The sequence below is a fragment of the Geotrypetes seraphini genome, chromosome 13 (genome assembly GCF_902459505.1).
Source record: "Geotrypetes seraphini chromosome 13, aGeoSer1.1, whole genome shotgun sequence".
Lineage (NCBI taxonomy): Eukaryota > Metazoa > Chordata > Amphibia > Gymnophiona > Dermophiidae > Geotrypetes > Geotrypetes seraphini.
Genome location: NC_047096.1, coordinates 76,758,923 through 76,784,549, shown reverse-complemented (window position 1 = coordinate 76,784,549; position 25,627 = coordinate 76,758,923). Strand labels below are relative to the sequence as shown.

At 45.0% G+C, this 25,627-nt stretch overlaps 1 protein-coding gene across 2 annotated transcripts in view; it reads left to right on the top strand.

Moving 5' to 3' along the window:
- The first annotated feature begins 4,619 nt into the window (after nucleotides 1–4,619).
- PKNOX2 (PBX/knotted 1 homeobox 2) overlaps nucleotides 4,620–25,627 on the top strand; it is a 424,329-nt gene continuing 403,321 nt past the window's right edge. The window contains exon 1 of one of the 2 annotated variants that reach the window (XM_033918096.1): nucleotides 4,620–4,658. The gene's annotated coding sequence lies outside the window, so the exon portion shown is untranslated. The remainder of the gene's footprint in view (nucleotides 4,659–25,627) is intronic. The other variant, XM_033918094.1, reaches the window with a different exon arrangement.

The window sequence follows — 25,627 nt, the reverse complement described above, 5'->3', positions numbered from 1 at the left end:
GTCCAACACAGCCTCAGCAACTGGAGAGCTTTGGGGAGGGCAGGGGATGGGGTTTGCTTGGCTCCTCTAGTCTCCCAAGCCCATGGATCAGGTGGATGGAGTGGTGGGAAGGGCGTAAGGGAGAATGAGCAAAAAAGGGAGCAGATTGGATTAGAATGCGGCAGTAGAGGTGTAAAGAGGGTAGAAGAGTTGATAGTTTGAGACTTAAGGGCTCCTTTTAACGAAGCTGCGTTAGGGCATTAGCACGCGGAATAGCGCGCGCTACAATGCCGTGTGCGTTAGATGCTAACGCCAGCATTGAGCTGACGTTCTAGCCACGTAGCACGGGTTAGAGCGCGCTAATCTGTGTGCGCTCAAAACGTTAGCGTACCTTAGTAAAAGGAGCCCTAAGAAATGACTGACCATGAACTGAAATGCCAAACGGTAGCACAACACACCAAACATCACTCCAGGTCAAAAGAGACATCTTTATTGATTAAGCCCATCCTCCCAAAGGAGCTCCGAGCAGGTTACAAAATCAGATACTGAAGCATTTTCCCTATCTGTCCCAACAAGCTCACAGTCTATGTAATCTACCTGGGTAGGGTTACCAGACATCAGGGAAAACCTGGACATGTCCTCTTTTTAGAGGACTGTACGACTGTACGACTTTCCAAAACCCGGCAGCTTGTCCAGGTTTTGCAAAACCCCGACAAGCTCTGGCTGCAATCTAGAGGGCCTCTGAGCATGTGCAGATGGTGTCACACGCATGCTCCAGGGCTGGAGATTGATAGGGAAGAGATGAGGCTTTATGGGGGTGGGGTGGGGATCGAGACAGAACAGGGTGTGGCTGGAGGTGGAACTGGATGGGGTCATGTGTCCGGGGTTATGTGGAAGAAAATATGGTAACCCTATACCTAGGGCAGTGGAGGATTAAGTGACTTACCCAGGGTTGCAAGGAGTGGCACAGGGTTTTAACCTACAACCTCAGGGTGTTGAGGCTTTAGCTCTAACTACTGCACCACACTCTCCTCTTAAAGGCAATTCTATAAAGAGTGCTTAAACTTAGACACTTAAAATTTGGGCGCTTAGCTAATGTTCTTTAATGGCAAGTTTGTGCACAAAATCTGGTACAGAATACTAGTATATGGGCCCAGTTATGCACCCAGCTGTAGGCGCAGCTACTTATGGCTGGAGTGGTGTAAATTGTCATACCGATATGCAACAGTTGCACTTGTAAATGTAGATGTCATATAAAGTGTGCACAAAAATAGCGGGAATGCCCATCCCCCCTCCCATGGGAACACCCCTTGGCAGTTACACACGAGAACACATGGAGGGACATTTTTGAAAGAAAATCCAAGATAGAATTGAGATGTTCTGTTCTTAACGTCCAAATAAAAGTCCATCTCAGCAATTTTTAAACAAGAAAGATGCCATTTCCTGTTTGAAAAAATGCACGAGAAGGATGTCCTTAGAATGGAAATAAAAAGCAAAAACAAACAAACAAAAAAAATCCAACGAATCTGCAGTGAAAGGTGGACACCAAAAACAAGAAAGAAACTGCAGAATGGAATGTACAAGGGGCAGAAATCTTTGTTTAAAAAGCATCCAAAATTGTGATCCTTAAAAAATGGCTCTCATATACATGGAATACGGACCCAACACGGTCCGTGTTTTGGAGAAATACTCCTTCCTCATGTGTTACATTGCTCATTCTGGACCCAGCTTTTCCTTTGCCTACATTTTCCATGCTGTTTAGGCGTGCTCTGTCGCCTAACTAGCCTCTATGTGGTGCCATCCTTAACCACTCCCACGTTACGCTCACGTCTACAAACAGACGCGACTATTCTCTAAATCTGCGTCTACCTCACGTCTGTGTTCTATGGACGCCTAATCGATGCCTAACTCCGTCTAAGTCCCAATTAACGCTTGTTAAGACCCTTAAATCGCTCATTATCCACTTAAATCAGATGCCTAAAGTTAGGCGCCGTTTACAGAATTGGGGCCTCAAGGCCCTGGACTCTGATGAGCCCCGAGAAACAATGCTTAGGGCCTCCCCCCCCACACCAAGTCTCCCCCCCCAAGAAGAAAGGAAAAGAAAAACAAAGGAAGGACAGACCAAGCTGAGGAAAAGCCACCCTGAGGCAGCTAACCCCTCACCGCTCAAGGCAAATTAAACAGGCAAGGTATTAAGGATCATACTACAGGTTCTATGAGGCAAGGAGTATATATAAGGACCCCAGACCTGAAAGAAAAACTTAGATTGTCGCAAGGAATGACGCACCCGACCCCTCTCAAGCAACATCAAAGCATGCAAATGGTTATGCCAAGCCCAATAAGGAGCGCGATCCAAAACCCACTCCCCCAAAACAATTCTTAGCCACCATCCCTGCCTTTCGCAAAAATGCCCCCACGCCACACTCACACCCTCCCTTCCCACCCTGTACATTTTTAAATATTCACCAGTGCGAGCAGCTTCTCCGGCCTGCTGCTCGCTCTGGCATTGGCTTTCCCTCTGACCTCACTTCCTGGCCCCGTGTCCCAGAAGTGATTTCAGAGGGAGCCGGGCTAGAGTAGTTGCTCGTACTGGAGAAGATTTTAAAGAGGTACGGGGAAGGTAAGGTGCAAGCATGGCATAGAGGGGTGGAGAGGTGCTGGCACCCCCACCAAGACGGTGCCTGGGGAGGTCCGCCCCCTTTACTATGCCACTGATGTCAATTCATACGTTTTTAATGCACTTGTAAGTCAATAAGAGGAGTATGAACTGTATGTGGAAATGGATAGGTACTAAGCACTTCTAGTACTGAACAAACTCCTACATTTTGTCCAGGGAAGGGCAATTTTGAAAAAGTTGGTATGTATGGGACAAGCACAGAGGATCTTCATGGAAGAGGAAAGGGATAGTGGATGGTTCGATTGGCCTTTGTCATGCTTTCTCTGTTTCTGTCTCTGCCCTGGAAATCAACAGCTGGCAGAAAGAACAATTCTATGCGGATTACAAATTATTCAGGTACTCAAACATTATTCCCTAACTATCCCAGCGGGCTCCCACTCTATCTATGTTTTCTGATGCATGCTCTCCAGCGTCATGCTACTAGAAACATAGTAACATGATGGCAGATAAAGGCCAAATGGCTCATTTAGTCTGCCTATCCTCAACATCCACTGTCTCCTCCTCTCCCTATTGGCTAAGGCTCTTTACACATTGTGATGTCATAGAACTTTATGGTTATTGAAACATAGTAACATGATGGCAGATAAAGGCCAAATGGCCCGTCCAGTCTGACCATCCGCAGTAATCATTATCTCCTCCTCTTTCTAAGAGATCCCACGTGCCTATCCCAGGCCCTCTTGAATTCAGACTCAGTCTCTATTTCCACCACCTCTTCCGGGAGACTGTTCCACGCATCTACCACCCTTTCTGTAAAAAAAAGTATTTACTAGATTACTCTGGAGCCTCCCACGTCTTAACTTCATCCTATGCCCTCTCATTACAGAGTTTCCTTTCAAATGAAAGAGACTTCATGCAAGAATAATGGAGGGGCTTTGACAGCTTGGACCAGCAGTGTCTGTAGCAGTCACTCAACCCTTGATCAGAGCCATTACCATATACAGAACTCTGCCTGTTCTCTGTACCCTCTCAACAACAAAAGGGAGTAGGGGTGGACCAACTGGCTTGTTATGAAAAAAAAAAATTATGTAAAAAATCGAATGTTTCAGCTTGAACATCTGCATCAGGAGTCACAACTATCAATTTCGAACATTTATAAGTTGCATAAAATCAGTCCAAGATGAAGACGATTTCGGCTGCAGTTCTTTTCCGGTCAAGTTCTCCTTATGCTGGTTTTTCCCCCTCCTTACTCCCTCTGCATTTTATTTTTCACCAGTCAGGATAATCCCTCTACTGTTTTTCTGTTGGGGGGCAGTGCTCCAAATGGCAGTAATACACTTACTGCTAAGCGAGGGAATGCGGAGTATCAAGGTAAAACCAGGATCTTCAGGATTTAATGGATTCCCATTTAACAGTATTGAAATCCTGGTTAAAAAAAAGTAGGATTCTGGTGTACCCAGACCCATATGCGGATAACTGTATAATTTTGCATCTATTGCAGGGGGTCTCAAAGTCCCTCCTTGAGGGCCGCAATCCAGTCGGGTTTTCAGGATTTCCCCAATGAATATGCATGAGATCTATGTGCATGCACTGCTTTCAATGCATATTCATTGGAGAAATCCTGAAAACCCGACTGGATCGCAGCCCTCAAGGAGGGATTGTGAGATCCCTGAATTGCCATCCTTAAAAGTTACTGCTAAGCCTTGCTGTTTGACAGCTTTCTTCTGGAGATCATAGGTTGCCTTATCTGCAGTCAGAACCAGCGGGGCTTCCTTGATAGGAGTCTTGCAAATGTTTCAGTAGAAGCAATGGCCACCAGAGGGTTAATCCTTTTCTGCTCGCCGCCCCTCCCTTTTCCAGAACAGGAAGACCCACCCACCCCGCGCTTCCCGCCCAGCGAGACGCCGCACTTCCCTCCCCTGGCCGGCAGAGGGAGACAGCGCTCACTCCCTGGGCCGCTCGGCTCGGGGAGGCGGGGCCGGCAGCCGCTGACGTCAAGCGCCGTGCCGGGGAAGTATAGGCTGCGCCGTCACGCCACTGTCAGTCTGATGAAGATTGGCACCAGGTAAGCTGTCATTCATCGCCGCGTGTCAGTGCGGGAGAGCGCGAGGCGGCCGTTCTCCGGGCTGGGAAGCGCTGCAGCCGCTCGCGCTGCCTCCTCCTCCTCCTGCTGCTGCTGCTGCTTTATTACAGCAGCAGCAGTGCAGAGAGGAGCAGTGAGGAAGCGAGCGAGCCCTGCAGCGCTCGTCTCTGTAACCTTTTTAGTGTATATTTCATTTGTCCTGCTCGTTCAGGTTTATAGCCCTGCAGCTTGCTCCTTGAGATCGCCGTGATCAGCTTGCATGCCCGCGACAGACAGAGTTTGGATTGGAGAAAGAGGCAGAAATCCGATTTTTAAGAAACGGAAAGTTCCCGGGGAGAGCTTGCGCGTGCATACTAATGCAATGGTTGATCCTTGCGGTCGCGAGACCTGCCTCTCTCGTCCCCGACCTCTTCTTTCCTGCCATGATGGCAGAAGCCCCGATTGCTGCTGCTGTCCTCTTTCCTCCTGGAAGTCTGTCGCAGAGTTTTAGCTTTGTTCCATTGTTGTACTCATTTGGATGGTTCCAAAAGTTAGTGTGAACTTGGGCCAGTGCCCTTTAGGCGGAGTTTTGCAAAGGATGAGTGATGCGAGTCTCGGTTTGATCGCTGCTCTGTCCTCGGCAGATTATGATGATTGTATGTGATGGGTTATGTTTTGGGGTTGGGAGGATGAACGGACTGAGGGGTGGGGGCAGAGGATTGTTTATGAAGGAGCCTTGTGGAAGGCAAACTCTTCCCCCCCCCCCCAAACACACACACTCTTTTGTTCTTTTTTGCCCAGATGTGTCACTTTTTTTTTTCTCTTTTGCTTTATTGAGACGGATGCTTTACTACTTTTATAGTTTGTTATGATGATTATTAGTGCTGTGTGAACAATGAAGTGATTATTTGGGGTGTTCTTTCTTGAATATAAAGACGCCTTGTGGGAAAATCGGATCCTTCCTTCTGCCCGCATGGGGGCGCTGTGGCAGGAGACCTACAGTGCCTTTGGTGGGTGGTCAGGAGCGTCCCTGCAGGGGGCGCTGTGGCGAGAGATTGTAAGAGGATAAACAATTGAGCCAGGCCCACGTGTTCCACGAGAGCAGCACAGGGGTACAGTTCAAGTGGAGTTTCCCTTCTAGTTCTCCATGTTCCCCAAGTCTGGTAGGAAAAGTAGTTGAGATTTGGCTGGCAGATTTGGGGACAATTTCAAAAGAAATAGGAAAAATCACTAACATGATTAGAACTAGATTCAGAATTTATTTTTAAAAAAACAACATTTGTAGAAGAGTCACACATTGCTTCTAAATTATATATAAATTCAGAACAGGCTAGAAAACATTTAAATATAGAAATTGATAGCCAATTAAAAACTGTGTGGCTTTACTCTTGTTTGATTTTATGCTCTTTTCCTCTCAAATGATACTTGAACCAGAAGGGCAAAATGCAACTTTTTATTGTAATTTCAAACCTATTATGAACAGATTCACATCTCTAATAATCATGTGGCCTTTAAACTACAGTAAGTCCTGTTGGGGTTTGTTAAAATTGATTTGTGGGATTTCTGTGGTCACCTTTCAAACCCTTTAAAAATGCATAAAATTTAGAGTTAATAATGTTATATCTCAGAAGCATGATGCCATTTTAAAATTTGTATGCCTTGGTTGTGATTGTTATCACTATGTAACTTAAAAGAAATATCTTTGAATAAAAAATGTAAATTAATAGTTGGTGTCTAGCTTTTTTGAAATATCTGTTCTGAACAAGAGAGCTTAAATATTTTATAGGACCAAAAACAGTGTGAACTTCTGGCTTTTTTCATGTTTGTGGGAGTTTTTAGATTTTTGTAGTTGGATTGTTGGATTGGAAAGTGAAGTCCTGATTTTAAGACTCTAGTTCACTAGAATATGGAGGTTAGCAAAGAAGCTGCAGACTCCCGTTGGTTGTATTGTATGTGAAAAATACTCAAATTCAGATTGTCACAGGATCTTGTGTTACTCGTATATGTAAATAGGAATGTGTTTTTGTTTTTTTTTTTTTTGAAGTATATAGAAATAACATTTGTTTAGCAAAAATCAGAAGAAACCTCTACATGCTGCAGTTGGATATGTGTTTGTTTCCTTGTTAAAATTAACCTCTCTCTCTTCCCTGGTGCAGAGATGAAAGGTGGCAGGTTTTCTGCTTATGACCTACTGCACAACTTCTCTGGGATTATTATATGTCACTCCTATATACTGATTTAAAAATTATATATATTAATAAATAGGATCTGTAGCTTTAAGGAACTTGAATACAAAGGAAGTCTTTTTTTTTCTTCATTTAAGTACTTTAATATAGTGATGAGTTTCTTAAAATTTTGTCTGGTTAAAGGCTAGACAGAAATTCTGTGGCATGACAGGACCTGCAGCAGTGAAATTGATAGAGTGCCTGCAGGTAGTGGAGGGGATGAAACATATTTTCTGCTGTCAGATTGTATAATAGAAACCAGGACAAAAGTTATATATGTTTAAGGTATAAAAAGGTGAAAGAGGTCTTAGTTAGTGAAGGCCCAGAAGAGGGAGTAGGCAAAGCCTCCCCGTGTTCTGTTGTGACGGCATGGAAATACTCGGGAGATGGCAAAATCGAGCATAGAGCAGCAACGGGACTTTGTTTTAGATATACCTGGGAAGAAAGTGTGATGGTTTGGTTTGGTTTCCTTGCTAATAGATTATTTTTCCCTCCAGGCAGTAAGAGCTGTATGCCTGAGAGCTGAAAGGTGTCTTTTTCAGCAAAGGATATGTGACCACAGCCGAAGCAGTGTCGTCGGGGTCAGAACGTGGTCTTTTTTGTTGACATTTTACTATAATTTAAAATTTCTCCTTAAATGCCAATTTGACCTTCGTAGAGTGCTTTATGGACTGAGAGAGATATGAAAATATTATATATGTCACTGGCGCTGTATCCCAGATGGAATAATTGAACCTTATACAGGACTGTGCTGGTAGTACCATAAAATCCACTTGTGTGTCATGTTTAATCAAATAAAGATGTTAAGAGATGTTTTCAAGGTTTGTCCCCTCCATATAATATGGCAAATTTGATTATTACATTTTGTTAAATAAATGAAAAATAGTAATGAAGTGGTTTTCTTGGGTGTTTTTATTATTTTCCCCGTTGCACTGTTCTTGCATGTGTAGGACTGTTGCAGCCCTTTCAACACCTGAGAAACAATTTTAACGCCAAAAACAAACTTATTCTGGAGGTTCAGAGATCACCTACACTAGACTTAGCTGTGGCTCCAGAGATATTGTCCAGCTAAGATTTTTATATCGTGTTCCTTTATACAAATAGAGCAAATATATTTTAGGACAACTTCATTTGTGTCGTGTGTCCGTGCTCCACGTCATGAAATGTCAAAGCACATTATCCCCCTCTTTTTTTTTTTTTTTTTTAACCAAAACCTTAGTGTGGTTTGTAGCGCCGGCCATGGCGGTAACAGCTCCGACTCTCATAGGAATTCTATGAGCGTCGGAGCTGTTATCGCCACGGCCAGCGCTAAAGACTGCGCTACAGTTTTGAAAAATGGATGTGTGTGTGTGCATATTACAGAGGTCTCAAAGTCCCTCCTCGAGGGCCGCAATCCAGTCGGATTTTCAGGATTTCCCCGATGAATATGCACGAGATCTATGTGCACGCACTGCTTTCAATGCATATTCATTGGGGAAATCCTGAAAATCCGACTGGATTGTGGCCCTCAAGGAGGGACTTTGAGATCCCTGGTATATTAGGAAGGGAATAGAGAGGCTGCGTGTTGCCCAGGTGCGTGAGTGAAATTATTTTCCAAAACTTTTATATATCACCCAGTACCCAAGGTTTAAGAAAAGTTTACATTGAAATGAACGAGATGCATGTTTAGGGTAAACACTTAATACTGGATTGCTTGGGGAATGCATATATACTTGGGAAGAAGTAGCATAGACAATCTTTTCATGCAGCCAGTAAAGAAAATACATTATGTGTGAATTACTGAAATTGGTGGGGGGAAGATAGGGGAAGTGAAAATCTCTAATCTTTCTTTTCACATAGATTTGGTAAAATGCCTTGAATGGGTCAGAGGACAGATTGGAAGAAACACTTTCGGAACATCTGTTGCATAAGGATAGAGACGAGAATCCGCTAACAGAAATATTTACCTTTGTTCTTCTACCCGTTCTCTTGCTGCTGGGTGTTCTCTCTCGGAACCTGTACCGAGGAGATCTCTGGCAAGCGGGCAAAGAGCCTGGGGGTCTTGGGAATAGCAGAGATCAATCTAATTTTCTTATTTAGCTGTGTGCTGCCGTGCCGATCGCTTGTCTTTATTTTTAGGTCTTGTTTACTACTTGCAAGCTCTTTTTAAATAATCGTGATTTAGAGCTGAGGTGCTCAGCCAGCTTGCTTTACTGATGCAGCATCAGATGGCCGCCCTGGCTCTGGGCACTCCTGAGTATGGCATGCAGGACTGTTTTGCGCCCTATCTAATGGACGTATGTTACCAGGTGTGTTACCCTCAATACTGCTACTGCACTCCTGGTCATCTTGTTTACCAGCATTGAGCCCCATATCTACTCTCTTCTTCATTCCCCCCCCCCCATCCCCCTTCAGAGAAGCTGTAGCAGAGTAGGGGATGGAAATTCTCTAAGTTGAACTTAGGGCTCCTTTTTATCAAGCCGCGCTAGCGGTTTTAACGGGTGTAATACCGTGCGCTATACCGCAGGCCGCTACCGCCTCCGTTGAGCAGGCGGCAGTTTGTGGGCCAGCGCGGGGGTTAACGCGTGATTAAACGTCGCGCGCGTTAACCCCGTTAGCGCGGCTTGATAAAAGGCGCTCTTAATTATGTTTTCTATTCCGTCCTTCCCAAAGAGCCCAGGACGGGTTACAGGTCAACATGCACAATATACAGTTAACCCTTTCAGGACCATAAGGATCGTAGGCCAATTTTTGTGGTTTTGACGACATTTTTATGGTAAAAAGGGCTTGCAGATGCCAAAAAATTGATTTTTTTGTGTGAAATATTATTTTTTTTTTAAAAAAATCACACTTCTGGCTTATGGACAGTGTGGCAAGTGAATCTTCTCGTCAATCTGGCAACGACGCTAATGAATGAATGTCGGAACCAGTTTGTTTACATAAAGGCAGTATCCTATGGAATCCGTACATATCAAATTTAGAACTGTAGACTATCCCAATCAAAATTTATAGGATTTTAAAGTTATGGGACAAATATGTCCCTTGGTCCTGAAAGGGTTAATAGGTTACAATTTGCCATAGTAACAGTACAAGTTTTTATCCTAACGCAACACATACCGAGGATCTTCTATCAATATACATTTCTTTGTCATCTATCGGTCGTGGACGGGGGGGGGGGGAAGGGGGTAACCATAGGTGACGAGGTCTGTTTTTATTGTTTTCCTAAAGTTCCTTCAAGGGATCTAATCTGCCGGGGCAGTTGGTTCCAGTGGCTCGATGTGAAGTGGGAGTAGACATTGTATCTGGATTGATCGTTCCTGTTACAGGCTTTATGTCAGTGCAAGGGGTGGATTCTGGAAAGGCCAATCTTCTGTTATCATTTTATTAGATTTATTTTTGCAGGTAAGACATTAGATATGAAGCAGCATTTTATTTATCTATTCAATTTTTCTATACCAGGGGAGCTCAGAACGTTTTACATGCACTTATTCAGGTACTTAAGCATTTTCCCCTGTCTGTCCCGGTGGGCTCGCAATCTATCTAATGCACCTGGGACAATGGAGGGGGGGATTAAGTGACTTGCCCAATGTCACAAGGAGCAACGTGGGTTTGAACCCACAACCTCAGGATAAGTTGACTATGACGGAAAATAAAGATGGACTTGGGAAAATCTTACTCTTTTGGGCTTTTGCCAGGTCATTATGAACCATAGTTGACATTTCTATAGCACTATTAGCTATATGTAGCACTGTACATCAAAAACATAGAAGAGACAGTCCCTGCTCAAAAGAGCTTACAATCTAGTCAAGACAGAAACTGGGCATGAAGGTGCATTAATCCACAGTGCTTGGGTGTGGGTGTGTGTGTGGAAATGATAAGACAGATATTGGTGCTTAAGCAAGTGGGTTAGAGTTTGCAGTTGAAAGCAGCTTCAAAGAAGTGGGCTTTGAGTCTGCATTTGAATACTTCCAGAAGGAAATTGACATATTGAGTCAGGCAGTTTGTCTCGGGTATTCGGTGCCTCAAAGTAGAAGGGACGGAGTCTGGTGTTGGCCATAGAGGAGAATCAAAATGATTCAAAGTTGATAAAACAGAAGAGGATTATGTGGATTTGCAGAAAGATCTTGTAAGAGGAAACTGGGCATCTAAGAACATAGGAATTGCCGCAGCTTGGTCAGACCAGTGGTCCATCGTGCCCAGCAGTCCACTCACGCGGCTTCCTTCTGGTCAAAAACCAATGCTCCAACCGAGACTAGCCCAACCAGGGCACGCTCTTGCTCACCAGGAACTTGTCTAACATAGTCTTGAATCCTTGGAGGGTATTTTCTCCTATGACAGACTCCGGAAGAGCGTTCCAGTTTTCTACCATGAAGGGCTGCCATTAAGACATGTTATTTTACTGTTTAACTCCAACTACCTTTATAAAGCCGCGCTTGCGTTTTTAGCACCAGCCGCGGCGGTAACAGCTCGGACGCTCATAGGAATTCTATGAGCGTCTGAGCTGTTACGGCGGTGGCCAGCGCGGCTTGGGTTAAATCTTAGGGACCAAAATCCTCACTGTTCGGATTCAACAACAGGATGGCAATAGAGCTTTCAAAGTCATCAATGTCAATACATCAGCCAAATATGTCTGGCTTTGGCTCATCTCATTGCCTCCTTATGTGATGTAGCTTGTCTGTTTACTTCTGTGTCGTTTATCCAGAAATAAAAACTAGTTGACAGCATTTTACAAAGCCACGGAAATGGTTCCTGTCTGTCAAATGTGATGCAGCCTTTCAGTCCCTGTGGGCTGCATTGCACTGCGACTTGCTGCCGTGGCTTTATAAAAGGGGCCCTGTTCTGAAACAGCCCAAGTTAGCGGCGAACTAGCACATCTTAATGGGAGCCATGTCGATAACTTCCTCCCTTATTGTGAAGAGTGCCAGTCTCTGGTAACCAGAGCTGGTATTGTGACATCACAGTGCCTCATTCCACCAATACCTGAGAGCCAACCTCGTCAGTGATGTCATAATAGCTTGACTGTCCTATACTTGGCTCAGGTTTATTACATGAGCAGTTTTTTCCATTTCCAGAGACATTTCTTTTTAATTAAAAGGGGAAAGTTATCGGTTTAAGCTACCATCAAGATGGGTTATTTTACTGATAACCTGTTATTGGTAACTAGATTTCCTTGCATAAAATGGAACCTGTGCTAAAACAAGCCATCTTAAGGTAGCCTGCATTGATAACTCCCCCCCCCCCCTTTAATGTGCTCAATGTGAAGTGATGCATTTGGAATTATTTTTCCCGATGTGCAAGTACAGATTATTGAGTCCTGAGTTAGGCTTAAACCACCCAACAAAAAGATCTTTGAGTCATTGTAGATAACAGGCCCTTTGGCTACTCCAGCAGGCGGATGGATACGTCTCTGCTCGACTCCTGTTTTAGTCTTCTAACTCATTTGAGCTTCGAGATGTAGGTTGTTTGGGTGCCTATGGAGGGTTATACCTGGTCACTACCTGCTCCTTCGCCCTCTTTACAGCTGCTGTTCTCCTCTTTAAAAAAAAAAAAAAAAAAAATGGACAGGAAAACGTAAAAAAACAAAACCCCCCAAAAACCTGCGCAACGAGTATGGGCTTCCACATTCAAACTGGTTAGCATGTGGCAATGCCCACGCGTGAACAAATTAGTATAGCTGTGCCCATTCTGGCCCGGATTCTATAAACGGTTCTGTTGTTGGCCGCCTTAAGAAACAGCCGCCGATCGCGTGTCAGTCACTCCATGGCACCGTTTATAGAATCGTGACTTTGGGATTGGTAGGCACCAGAAATGTCGGCCAGGGTTTTCAAGGCGCCTACCTTTTCATGTAAATCATGCCCGTGGAGGCGCTATATGACGCCTAAAGCCACTTCCACCATTAGCCACACCTACATTAGGCATCGTAAAGCACCTCTGTAGGCGTGATGCAAGCACTGTATTTTGTTAAGAACTGGTAGGTGCCTTCAGTTAAAAAAAAAAACACTTTAAAATGGTGTCTTGCACTTAGGTGCTGCTTTATAGAATATGGGCCTGTCTGTCCCCAGAAGACAAAACAACAAAATCCAAAGAGCGCCAAAAGATTCCACAAAGGAATTGAAGCAGCAAAACATCAAGAAGATTGTGGAACAAAAGATCAGATGTACCAGCCTCTAGTTTAATAAGCTTCTTTGTAGCCTCGTAACTATGTGGATTTTTTTTGTGACTTTTATGTTTTTAAATTTAAGACGGCCAAGGACACAGTAAGACCCCTGAGGAAGGCATTTTTATTATGCCGAAATACGGCCTGTGTTGGGTCATTTTTATTGCGTACATTATTGTCACTTGTGTCGGTATACACCAGGGGTGTCAAACTTAATCGCATAAGGGGCCGAAATTTAAAACATAGGCTAAGAGGGGTCACGTGATGTGTTGAGCCGAGCAAGACGTGCTCTGCTCGAGCTCCGGGGTCCCGGGTCCTCTTTTGACCCAACGAGTGAAAATTTTTTTGCGATTTCCCTGTATCTTGGTGGGAGTAGTTCATGGACCGTTTTGCCCAGCCTGTAAGCCCTGTAATGAGCGGCAAAGTGACTCGGGGAGCGAAGGATCGGGAGGCGCGTCTGCACCGCGCTGAACTTAAGATGGCGACCGGGACACCAGACGCGGGTCCTGAGCTCCCGCTGTCGGAGGCGCATATCGCCGCTCTTTCCGCTTCGGTGGTGCGGGCTCTAGATGCCAGATTTGAGCAGCTGTCGGGTCAACTCTCCTCTTTGGAGTCCCTGGTCACGGAAACAACGCGCCTGACCGGAGAACTGGAAACCAGGGTGGCGCACGTGGAGGAGGCCCACTCTGCTTCGTCGGCAGATCTGACCTCACTTAAAACACTAATTGTTCAACAGGCAGATAAAATCGAAGACCTCGAGAACCGCTCGAGGCGGGATAATCTTCGTCTAATAGGTCTACTTGAGACGGTGTCTGACTCCCGGCTGCACACTATCTTAGAATCCTGGCTTCGCACAGCATTACCTCTTCCTGAAGGTATGGGCATCTTGCGGCTGGATCGGGCCCACCGCCTGGGGAGGCGCAGTGAAGATCACACCAGAGCACGGGTCACTATTTTCAAAGTCCATAACTCTGCGCATAAAGTGGAATTGATGAAACAGTACCGTCAAAAGCGCAACCATCTTACCTTTGAAGGAACACAGATTCGTCTTTTCCAGGATTACTCTCCAGCACTGCAGGAGCGAAGGAAGCGGTTTTCTAGAGTCTGCTCCGCTCTCTTTGATCGTCAGCAAAGGTTCCAGCTGCTTTATCCGGCACAATTGCGGATCTGGACTGCTACAGGATGGAAACGTTACACATCAGCGGACGATGCTCAGGCATATTTGGATTCTTTGCCTGGGGAGGCTGGACCTTCCTCGGTCCCATGAAACTTTCCTTTCTGTGCTGGTATTTCTGCTTCTGAGGTGGTGTCCTGGCGCTGCTTGAGCACGGACCTTAGATTTTTCCTGGCTGACCAGAGGGCGGGATGCTGAGCGGCTTTCTCCTTTTAGACATGGATTCACAATTGTTCTTGTTGGCTTGCTGCTTGTTCTATCCTGTGAATCCTTGTTTGAGGGCCAGCTTGATGGTTCTGCATGCACTTGAAGTCCTGTTTATGGGGTCCGGGCTTTTGCCCCTCTGGCCTCTGCTGCTGTTGAATGACCGGGGTATTGCCGGATGGCCCCCTCTTGCTGCATAATCTGAACGCTTGGCGATTAGTTGCTGGCCAGGACTTGTGCTGCTTCAGATTGGGTTGATGCAGACTTCACCTGGCGTGGATCCACCTGTGGAGCTGGGTCCGGTGGTTAAATTCGAGACTTTGGTTCTTCGTTCTTTTGAATCGCAGGACTCTCTGGATGAACAGTCCTTTATTATGTTCTGTATGGAAGCGGTTTGGTCCTGTGTGTTGGGGGTATGGATGAACGATTGGTGTTGGGCTGGGGTTATGGTACGAAAGTCTATATTGGATTTGACCTTTTGGGAGTGGATGGTGGAAACAGTGCCATTGAATGAGTATGTGTGTCTCAGTGGGTGTCTGTAGGGGACTCTCAGGGACTTCTTTCTGTGTACCTTGAGAGACGCATTTCTGTTACTGGATGTCTGATGGCGCTACTTGGGTTGGGTTATGCTTCTGCTTGTTACTTGAGATGTTATATCCATCATATGCTCATGGTTGGTTATGGATGGGTACAGTGGGATGGTCAGGTGTGAACTATTCGGGGGATTCTTTATGTGGATTGTGATCTGGGCGGGTGGAGTAAGGGGATAGAGGGTTTGGGTCTGGGGGGACTCGGGGCCCTGTTCACATTTGTGCGTGGCTCCTTCTCTCTCCCGCTTCGGAGGTTGGCAGATATAGTCTGCGGAGGGAGGGGGTTGGGAGTTGCTGCACAGGGCCCTTAGACCACTAGTGGGTCGTATGAGGGACGGGGTGGGGATGGTGGGGGGGAGGGATGGTGGGGGGGAGGGTGTGCTGGGATTTCCTCTTGTTCTTACCTCTTCTTCTTTTCTCTTTCTCTTTTTCCTCCTTCTTTCTTCTTCTTCTTTCGTGCTCCTGGCACCTGGTATTTGGCCTTCTGTCCCTTGGTGGCAACTCGGGTCTGGAGTGAGGAGCTGGGAGCGGGTCGATGGCTGGGACGACCTTGCTCTCGGTTTTATTTCTGGTTCTGTACCGGCTCATTATCCTTCTACATTTTCTCATGAAGCCTCTTAGATGTATTTCCTGGAATATAAATGGTGTCACTTCACCTATTAAACGACAAAAAATTTTACGAGCCTTGAACCGTCAGAAGGCTGATTTAGCCTTCTTGCAAGAGACACATCTGTCAGCGGCAGAGCATGCTAAGCTTCAAACTTGGTGGGTTGGTCAGCATTTGGGAGCACCGGCGATCGATCGGAAGGCAGGGGTTCTGATACTGATTCGGAAGGGGTTACCCTTGGTCATCCAAGAGCAGTGGGCAGACCCGGGGGGTAGGTATATCATTGCTAAGGTGCTTCTTCATCGTCAACCCCTGATTCTTTGTAATGTTTATGCGCCTAACAATTATGAATCTCGATTTTTCTCCTCACTTATTCGTCTTCTTGGCCAACATTCTGATATTCCATTACTTGTGGGAGGGGATTTCAATTGTGTTCATGATCCTTTGCTGGATAAGTCGCTCCCTGCTCCTCAGGATCGGATGCAGCCTACTAAGGGTATTTCTTTACTTTGTTCTTCTTTAGATGTTCTTGACGTTTGGCGGACGCTTCATCCAGGTGAGCGTGATTATACTCACATATCTAGGGCTCATGCCTCTTTATCACGGATTGATTACTGGCTGACTTCTAGCTCTTTGTTTTCTCACATTGAATCGGCCACAATTGGCTCCTTTGACGTCTCTGATCATACCATGCTTTTGTTAACCCTACATTTGGATATCTCTTCCCCGGGCTCCTTCCGTTGGCGATTTCCGCTTCGATTGTACAAGGACCCGAAGTTTCAGGAGTTCTTACTTCAGAAATGGTCTGACTATCAATTCCATAATATTGAACATCGGAATGATTCTACTCTCTTCTGGGAGGCAGCGAAGGCAGTGCTCCGCGGTGAGATCTTGGCTTATTCCAGTCACCAACGTCGTGCTCGAGATAGGGAAATTTTGCAATTGGAACGTAGGGTTGGTGACCTCCGTCGGCTTTACAGTCAGTCTCACACTTCTTCCTTGCGTTCTCGGCTTTTAGCCACCCAGTGTCAACTTCAGGAGCTGTTGCATGCTAGGACAGTCAAGTCGCTTGCTTATTATAAATATCAATTTTTCCGACATGGGAATCAACGTGGGGCACTCTTGGCTAGGGTGGTCCGTCGATCTACGGGTCGTACTCATATCTTACAGCTCCGCTCGGCAAGGGGGGATATGGTCAGGAATGATGCCGAGATTAATGCAGTGTTTTATGACTATTATAGGAAGCTCTATTCTCAACCATCTGATTTAATGGAGGGCTCTGTGTATTTGGACGGTATTACCCTTCCGTGTGTATCCGCTCAGGCGGTGGCTAACCTCAATACCCCTATTACGGCTGAGGAGGTGTCCGGTGTCATACAGAAGGGTTCTTTACTGAAGGCCCCTGGACCGGATGGTTTCAGGATGGAATTTTATAAACTCCTACACCCTTCGATAGCATCAGTCTTGGCGGATACTTTCACAGCCGCCATTCATCGGGGTGCTCTCCCGGATTCTCTCACTTCTGCTCAAATAATAGTGCTCTTGAAGCCCCAGAAAGATGCCACCCTTTCCTCCTCTTATCGCCCTATTTCGCTGCTGAATGTGGAGGCTAAATTGTTCGCCAAGGTTTTGGCTAACAGGCTGGCCTGTGTTCTCCCTGATTTGATTGCCTCCCCGCAGGTGGGGTTTGTGCAGGGGCGTACTAGTGTGAAAAACGTTAGATCCATTTTGGCCTCTTTGGAATTTGTGGAGAGAACCAATATATCTTCCCTTTTGGTCAGCTTTGATGCTGAGAAGGCCTTCGATCGGGTCTCCTGGAACTTTTTATTTGAGGTTTTGACTAGGTATGGCATAACGGGTTTTTTTCAGGATGCGGTTCGGGTACTTTATCATTCCCCTACAGCCTTTGTTTGGGCTAATGGACATTGTTCTTCTTCATTCCCCATATGTCGTGGTACGCGTCAGGGCTGTCCTCTTTCCCCATTGCTTTTTGCTCTATCATTGGACCCTTTGATTCGGGATATTCAGATTAATAAAACTATTTCCGGTATTCGCATTGGTTCTTCTGAATTTAAAATCTCGGCTTTTGCGGATGACCTCCTGGTTCATATCTCGAACCCTGTTGTCTCTCTGTCCAATTTGATGGCCTCTTTTCAGGAATATGGAGATTATTCGGGGTTTAAGCTTAATCTTGAAAAATCTTTAGCGTTGGCCACGTCTTCATCAGTACGGGACTCTTGGCCTGGGTCCTTTCCCCTTCAATGGGCTTCCTCTTCGTTTCGTTACTTAGGGGTAATACTGACACCGTGTACCTCTGGGTTATATCGTGTTAACATTGACTCCCTGTTAAGTTTTTCAGCTGAGTGTTTTGCTCGGTGGACTCCATATCCTTTGTCCCTGTCGGGCAGGATTCATTTGTTTAATATGGTTCTTTTTCCTAAATGGCTTTATACTTTGCAGTTACTTCCGGTATGGCTTTTGAAACGGGATATTACTAAATTGCATTCTATGCTTTCTCGATTCTGTTGGGGTGGACGGCGTCCGCGGGTGGCGTTGCGTTACCTGTTTGGTGACTGGAAGGGTGGGGGCTTGGGGCTACCGCATTTTCGGTTATACAATGCGGCTTGTTTGATGCGTTATTTGGGTGAGTGGCTTTCGGACCGCCAGGATTTTACTCCGAAACCCTATGAGAAGGAATTTTTTGCCCCTTGGCACATCTTGTCCTTGGTACAGGCCCCTCGTTCTCAATTACCGGTGTCACTTCGGGGTAGTTTGTTGCTGCACTCTCTACGCATCGTCTGGTCTTTTGTGCTGGACTCCTGGAAAGGGACTCCCACGATTACCAGATACTTACCTATTCAGGGAAATCTGCAATTTAGTCCCGGCATGGAGAATGCTAGTTTTCGTGAAATGGCGTCCCGGGATTTTACGTTACTTACCCATGTGCTTCAAGTTGATGGTTCTTTAATGTCTTGGGATGCTCTGGTCCGGTCTGGGGTTTTTGCTGTGGGTGACTTCTTTGCGTTTCGACAACTCCATCATTATATTCATTCTCTCCCCCGAGCTGCGCTGGCGTTTCCTATTGAGGACAAATTTACAACACTTTTAGATCCTTATTTGGAAAATGGATTTACGGTTTCTGGCCTTTATAGAGATTTTAGGCGTTGGTTGGGAACGACTGATCGTACCGTATTACAGGATCATTGGTGTCGAGATTTAGGGATAGCTCAGGACGCTTTGGATCTTTCTTCCTTGATTGCTAGAATACCAGGAGTGTCTGTCAATGCTGATCTTCGGGAGTGTCAGTTTAGGGTTCTGCATAGAGGCTATTTCACGAAGAGTCAGATGTATTATTCAGGTTTTACGGATTCTCCTTTGTGCCCCAAATGTCTCCAGCAACCTCATTCGTTTTTTCATGCCTTTTGGTCTTGTGTGAAAATCAAGCGTTTTTGGAGGCAGGTTCTATTTTATGTGGAGCGTGTTTTGGGATTGACGCTTCCCTTTTCGGCAGCCGGTCTCTTGCTGGATAAATATGAGGCCTTCTGTTTACCTGATTCGGGGCAGCGGCAGTTTATGAGACGGGTGGGGGTGCTGGGGAAGAAGGTAATTCTATCTGTTTGGATTGGAGATACTTTGCCCTCTTTTTGGGCTTGGAGGAATCGCTTGCATGCTCTGCTGCTGCTGGAGCGGAAGGATGCGTCTTTCAGCTTACACAGAAAACGTCTCTTTCTTCGAATCTGGAATTCTTACCTTTTTTCATTATCTCCAAGGGCTCGAAGTGACATTTTGAATTCTTTGTAATTCTTTTTGAGGCCCGGGCATGTTCCATCTTTGAGGAGGCACCAGGTGTTCTTTCCTTTCTCTTTCTTCTCTTCTCTTTTCTTATCTCTTTTCTTTCTTCTATTCTTGGGGCATTTACTTCTGTTTTGGCAAGGAGTCTTTGTGTCTGTTTTAGACCAGGGGGTTTTGGGGTGGGGGTGGTTTGGGTGGGACTGTGGGATGTGATGACCTGTACCTGATTATTTTTTCCTGTTATTATGGTTTATTTGTTTGTGGGTTTGACATAGGTTATTTGATAATCAGATATAAATTTTGAAGGAATGATGTTGTATGTAGAGCTTGAAGAAGTGGAGCCTTCAGAGTTATGGCCCTGCGTATTGCACACTCTTATTTGTGTATGGTATATTTTACTCTGTGGGTACCTGTTGTACCTGTCTTTTCCTTCAATAAAAAAATTGTTTGAACATAAAACATAGGCTAAGTCGCAGGCCAAATTTTGGGTCCTTTTATTAAGGTACGTTAACCGATTTAGCACGCGCTAAATGCGCACCTTAATAAAAGGAGCCCTTAGTCTTAGTAGAAGTATAGGGTTACAACCTCTCCAACCCCACGCCAGCTCAGTGATGTAAACAAAATAAATAAAAAAATACTTTTCCTCTCTCTTTTATGTCCTAGTTCACGCTTGCTTTCTCACATCAGCTCTGGCAGGATACACATTTCAAATCTGACATATTGTAATCACAAAACAGAAAATAAAATTATTTTTTCTACCTTTGTTGTCTGGTCGTTATTCAGATCATGTTGGGGTCCCAGGCTCTGGTTGTCTTCTGATAGCTCGCTTGCCAGGGCCTCTTCTTTCTTCTTCCCTCCCTTCATCCCGACAGCTGAAGATAGGCACTTCCCCCCAGCGGTCTGAGAAAGGAGGGAGCATCCACAATGCGCAAATACTGAATAAGGAGAGGGCCTGAGGCCAAAGAGGGGCCCAACAGCGCACAACCACCGTTCCTTCCCTCCCTCCCTCCATCAGGTGTAGCACAGCTCCGCCAATGTTTAAAAGGTGCCGCGTCGAAATCAGAGCCCTGCCACTGCCGTAGCACGTTCTCCTCTGCCTCGGTCCCGCCCCTCCTCTGACGTACGGGACCGCGGCAGAGGGAAAGTGCTACGGCGGCGGCAGGACTCCGATTTCGACGCAGCTCCTTTTAACATTGGCGGAGCTGCATTGCACCTGATAGAGGAAGGGAAGGAACGGCGGGCCAAATCTTGGCGACGGCAGGAATTGTTTGGCGGGCTAAATTTTGACATGTTTGGTATGCACCCTTTGCAGATTGTTTTTAAGTTATTTTTGTACGCTTATTAAACTATAGTCACAAGTGACCCACAGGGTAGAAACCAAATAATGCATACAATAAAAATGACCCAGCATAGACCATGTTTCAGGTCAATTGTGACTATATATACCTTTTCTGGATTGTTTTTAAGTTATTTGGACACTTATTAAACTACAAAATGGTACATCCAATTTTTTTAATTGCCTCTCTGTCTCCAAACTAAATAACACTCGCATGTAAAAACTACTGCCTGAGCATGCCCCATGGTAGTGCTTTTGTATGAATGGTAAGCATGCGTTAATGCTTACGCAGCTTAGTAAAAGGGCCCCCAAATGACACATAAATGAAAACATGTGAAACTTAAGAATAGACATAATGCCATGGTCAAATCAAATGTGTTACTATAATATAAATCGGGGGTCTCCAAAGTCTCTCCTCGAGGGACGAATCCAGTCGGGTTTTTGGGATTTCCCCAATGAATATGCATTGAAAGCAGTACATGCACATAGATCTCATGCATATTCATTGAGGAAATCCCGAAAACCCGACTGGATTCGGCCCTCGAGGAGAGACTTTGGAGACCCCTGATTATAAATCATAACTAGCATAACAAATCAAAAATGCAAATCATATGAGTAAACATAAAAGCCATACTCACATTTGATTTGACTGATATTTGTTTATTTATATGTTTTTCACATTTTATCATCCTACCATGTGTCATTTATGGTTTAGATTTTATAAACATAAAAGCCATACTCACATTTGATTTGACTGATATTTGTTTATTTATATGTTTTTCACATTTTATCATCCTACCATGTGTCATTTATGGTTTAGATTTTATGAACATAAGCAATGCCTCCGCTGGGTCAGACCTGAGGTCCATCGTGCCCAGCAGTCCGCTCACGCAGCGGCCCAACAGGTCCAGGACCTGTGCAGTAATCCTCTATCTATACCCCTCTTTCCCCTTTTCCAGCAGGAAATTGTCCAATCCTTTCTTGAACCCCAGTACCGTTCTCTGCCCTATCACGCTCTCTGGAAGCGCATTGGCTAAGGCTCTTAACATTTGCATCTCCTCTTCCTATAGGCTAAGGCTCTTTGCACCTGCATTGTGATGTCACAGAACGTTAGTAACATAGAAACATGATGGCAGATAAAGGCCAAATGGTCCATCCGCAGCATCCACTATCTCCTCCTCTCCCTATTGGCTAAGGCTCTTAACATTTGCATCTCCTCTTCCTATAGGCTAAGGCTCTTTGCACCTGCATTGTGATGTCACAGAACGTTAGTAACATAGAAACATGATGGCAGATAAAGGCCAAATGGTCCATCCGCAGCATCCACTATCTCCTCCTCTCCCATAAGAACATAAGCAATGCCTCTGCTGGGTCAGACCTGAGGTCCATCGTGCCCAGCAATCTGCTCACATGGCGGCCCAACAGGTCCAGGCCCTGTATAGTAATTCTCTATCTATATCCTTCTATCCCCTTTTCCAGCAGGAAATTGTCCAATCTTTTCTTGAACCCCAGTACCGTACTCTGCCCTATTACGTCCTCTGGAAGCGCATTCCAGCGCTATTTATGATCCTAATCATTATTTATTTGTTCTACCAGTACGTGCGTTGACCCTGAAGCAATCCCTGGCAGCCGAAACACAGTCGAGTTGGGTGCTCATATTTATGATTCTATAATAAAGACTGCATTTGCTTCAGCATCGTCGATCCTTTTAGGATAGGGAATTGCTTGCTGATTTGTTTTCTGGGACCTGTATTTAAAATATACTCACCACAAGCATAAAAAAACATAAAACAGTCTGTTGTATGCTTTTTATGCTTGTGGTGAATACATTTTAAATATAGACATTCACCGGTGGCCTGCTCTATTTTTGCTTCCAAACTAATTGCTTTTACCACATTCTCCGGCAATGATTTCCAGAGCTTAACTACATGTTGAGTGAAGAATTTGCTTCAGTTTGTTCCTACTGCTTATCATTTCCGTAGTGCTACTGGATGTGCACAGTGCTATACAGTATTGCCCCCCAAATTCACGGGGCTTCCGTTCCAGAAGCACCTGCAAATTTTGAAAAACCATGAATGTGGTTTAAGAGTGGATCGGAGGTGGGAGAGGATTGCAGGGACGGCAGCGGTTGCTAAAAAAACAATATTTAGGCTGGCAGGGGGTTTGGCTGTGCAGAAAGCTGACGGGAGGAGGTGTGCAGAAGGCTGATTGGCTAATGGGGGAGAGGAGGAGGAATTGGCTGTGCAGAAGGCTGATTGGCTGTCCAGGGTGGAGGGGGAGGAAGAGGAGGATGACTTGGCTGTGCAGAAGAATGATTGGATGACACAAGATCTTTTCCTGTCCCTGCCCCATTCCTGCATGCTCCGTCCTCATCTGCACAAGCCTCAAATACTTTAAAATCATAACTGTCCAAGGCTTGTGCGGTTAAGGCAGAGCTTACAGGAAGGGACAGGGACAGTGACAAAACTATAGGGACAGGATAGGGAAATTGAGTTCCTGCGGGGATGGGGACAAATTTGTCCCTGTGTCATTCTCTATACTGCACCACTCTAAAAATCATAATGTAGTAAAAGTGAGCCAAGTAAAGGACAATCAAGCCATTGTGACATCACTGAAGAGGTTGGCTCTTAGGCATTGATGGAATGAGGCATTATGACATCACAATACCAGCTCTGGTTATCAGAGACTGAAGCTTTTCACACTATATTTATTCAATTTTCTATACTGTTCTCCCAAGTAGAGATTGACACAGGAACAAAGTTTTCCCCATCCCTGCGGGAACTCATTTTCCCGTCCATCGAGTTCTTTTCCTGTCCCTGCCCCATTCCTGCAAGCTCTGTCCTCATCTGCACAAGCCTCAAAACACTTTAAAATCATAAGTGTTCGAGGCTTGTGCGGTTAAGGCAGAGCTTACAGGAATGGGAGACAGGGACAGCGACAAAACTCGCGGCGATGGGACGGGGAAATTGAATTCCCGTGGGGACGGGGACAAATCTGTTCCCCTGCCATTCTCTAATACAGGAATAATGTCGGTGGCGGTAAAAGAAAAAAAAAATCACTCATCGCTACTGGCTGAATATTGGTTCCGTTATTTTCGACAGACATTCCCGTATTCTTGAGTGAGATGCTTCTTTTGGGGCCCTGCTGTTCTCGCTATCAAACATAGGGCCCCTTTTACAAAGCTGTGGTAGCGAGTACCGGCGAGGCAAATGCAACGTAGCCCATAGGTACTGAATGAGCTGCGATGCATTTGCAGTGCGGGACTCGCTAACGCGGCTTTGTCAGAGGGGCCCGTAGTCTTCCTAACAGTTCTGATATTTCTCGGCTTTGTACTCTTAAGTCTTCTTTTCTATTTACCCCCTTTTTTTTTCTTTTGTCCTTTTGTATTTTTATTATTGAATTTTGTAATCCTGGTTTGATCATTTTATTTTTATTTTGCAATGTTTCAGTAAAAATTGATGATACTTATGTCTGCTAACGTGCATTATTAACACAGTAAATCTAGCCCCTAGTAGTATTTTCCTCTTCTAATCTTTAGGAGCATGTTTGTGAATATATATAAAAAAATGCTGCTTTCTGAAAATCTAAACTAAACCTTAAGTTTGTCTACCGCATCATCTCCATAAAGATAGAGCTCGGCACGGTTTACAGGTAATTCAATAAACGAGGGAAGGACATAATAAGAAATTAGAGGTTATGAAGAGGATAGCTAGCTTTACATTTTAAATAGATAGCTTTACGTTTTGGAGAAAAGCCAGGTTTTCAGATGCTTTTGGAATAATTGGAATGAGCCTAGGTTTTGCAGTGGGGCTGAGAGGTTGTTCCAAAGCTCAGTGAATTTGAAGGAAAGGGATTTCCCTAATTTACCTGCATACATGACACCTTTTAATGAGAAAGAGAGAGAGAGAAAAAAAGAGGGAGAGAGAGAGAGAGGAAGAGAGAAAAAAAGAAAGAGAGAGAAAAAAAAGAGAAGAGAGAAAAAAAAGAGGGAGAGAGAGATAAAGAAAGAGGAAGAGTAAACTAAACTAAACCTTAAGTTTGTCTACCGCATCATCTCCATAAAGATAGAGCTCGGAACGGTTTACATGAGTTTATTCAGGTACCCAAGTATTTTCCCCTGTCTGTCCCGGTGGACTCACGACCTATATAATCATAGGTAAAGATTTGTACACCTTTTTCTCGCTTCTCGCAAAGTTGGTTCAGAATATGTTTTGATACTGAGTTATTTAAACTGTCATATGCACTGAAGTATCTGACATTGCATGTACAACAAATTTTTAATCAACTTGAAACTTATAGAAAGAGAAAAATGAAGGCAAATAAAGACCAAATGGCCTATCTGGTCTGTTGAACCATGCCATCTACTATCCCGTCCTGTCTCTTAGATATCCAATGTTCTTAGCCCAAGCTTTCTTGAATTCAGATACATTTTTTTTTTGCCTCCGCCACCTGCATCGGGAGGCCGTTCCACACATTCACTACCCTTTCCCTGAAAAAGTATTTTCTGAGGTTATCAAATTATAAAGTTCAGGCCGTGTGTTTGCTTTGAGGTTTGCTTGCGCTGATATCATCATACAATCGCTGTCCCTGGGGCCTGATGGCAGCTAGAGAAAACACAGCTTGATCCTTTTATTCCATTTGTTCTCTGAAGTAGCCAGCTGTGCAGTGAGAGCTAGAAGTTAGAGAGTAGAGAATGACACCGGGACAAATTTGTCCCTGTCCCATTCCTGTAAGCTCTGCCTTAACTACACAAGCCTCGAACACTTATAATTTTAAAGTGTTTGAGGTTTGTGCGGATGAGGATGGAGCTTGAAGGGGCAGGAAAAGAACTCGCGGGGACGGGACGGAAAAATGAGTTCCCACGGGGAAGGGGAAAACTTTGGCCCCCATGTCATTCTCTATTAGAGA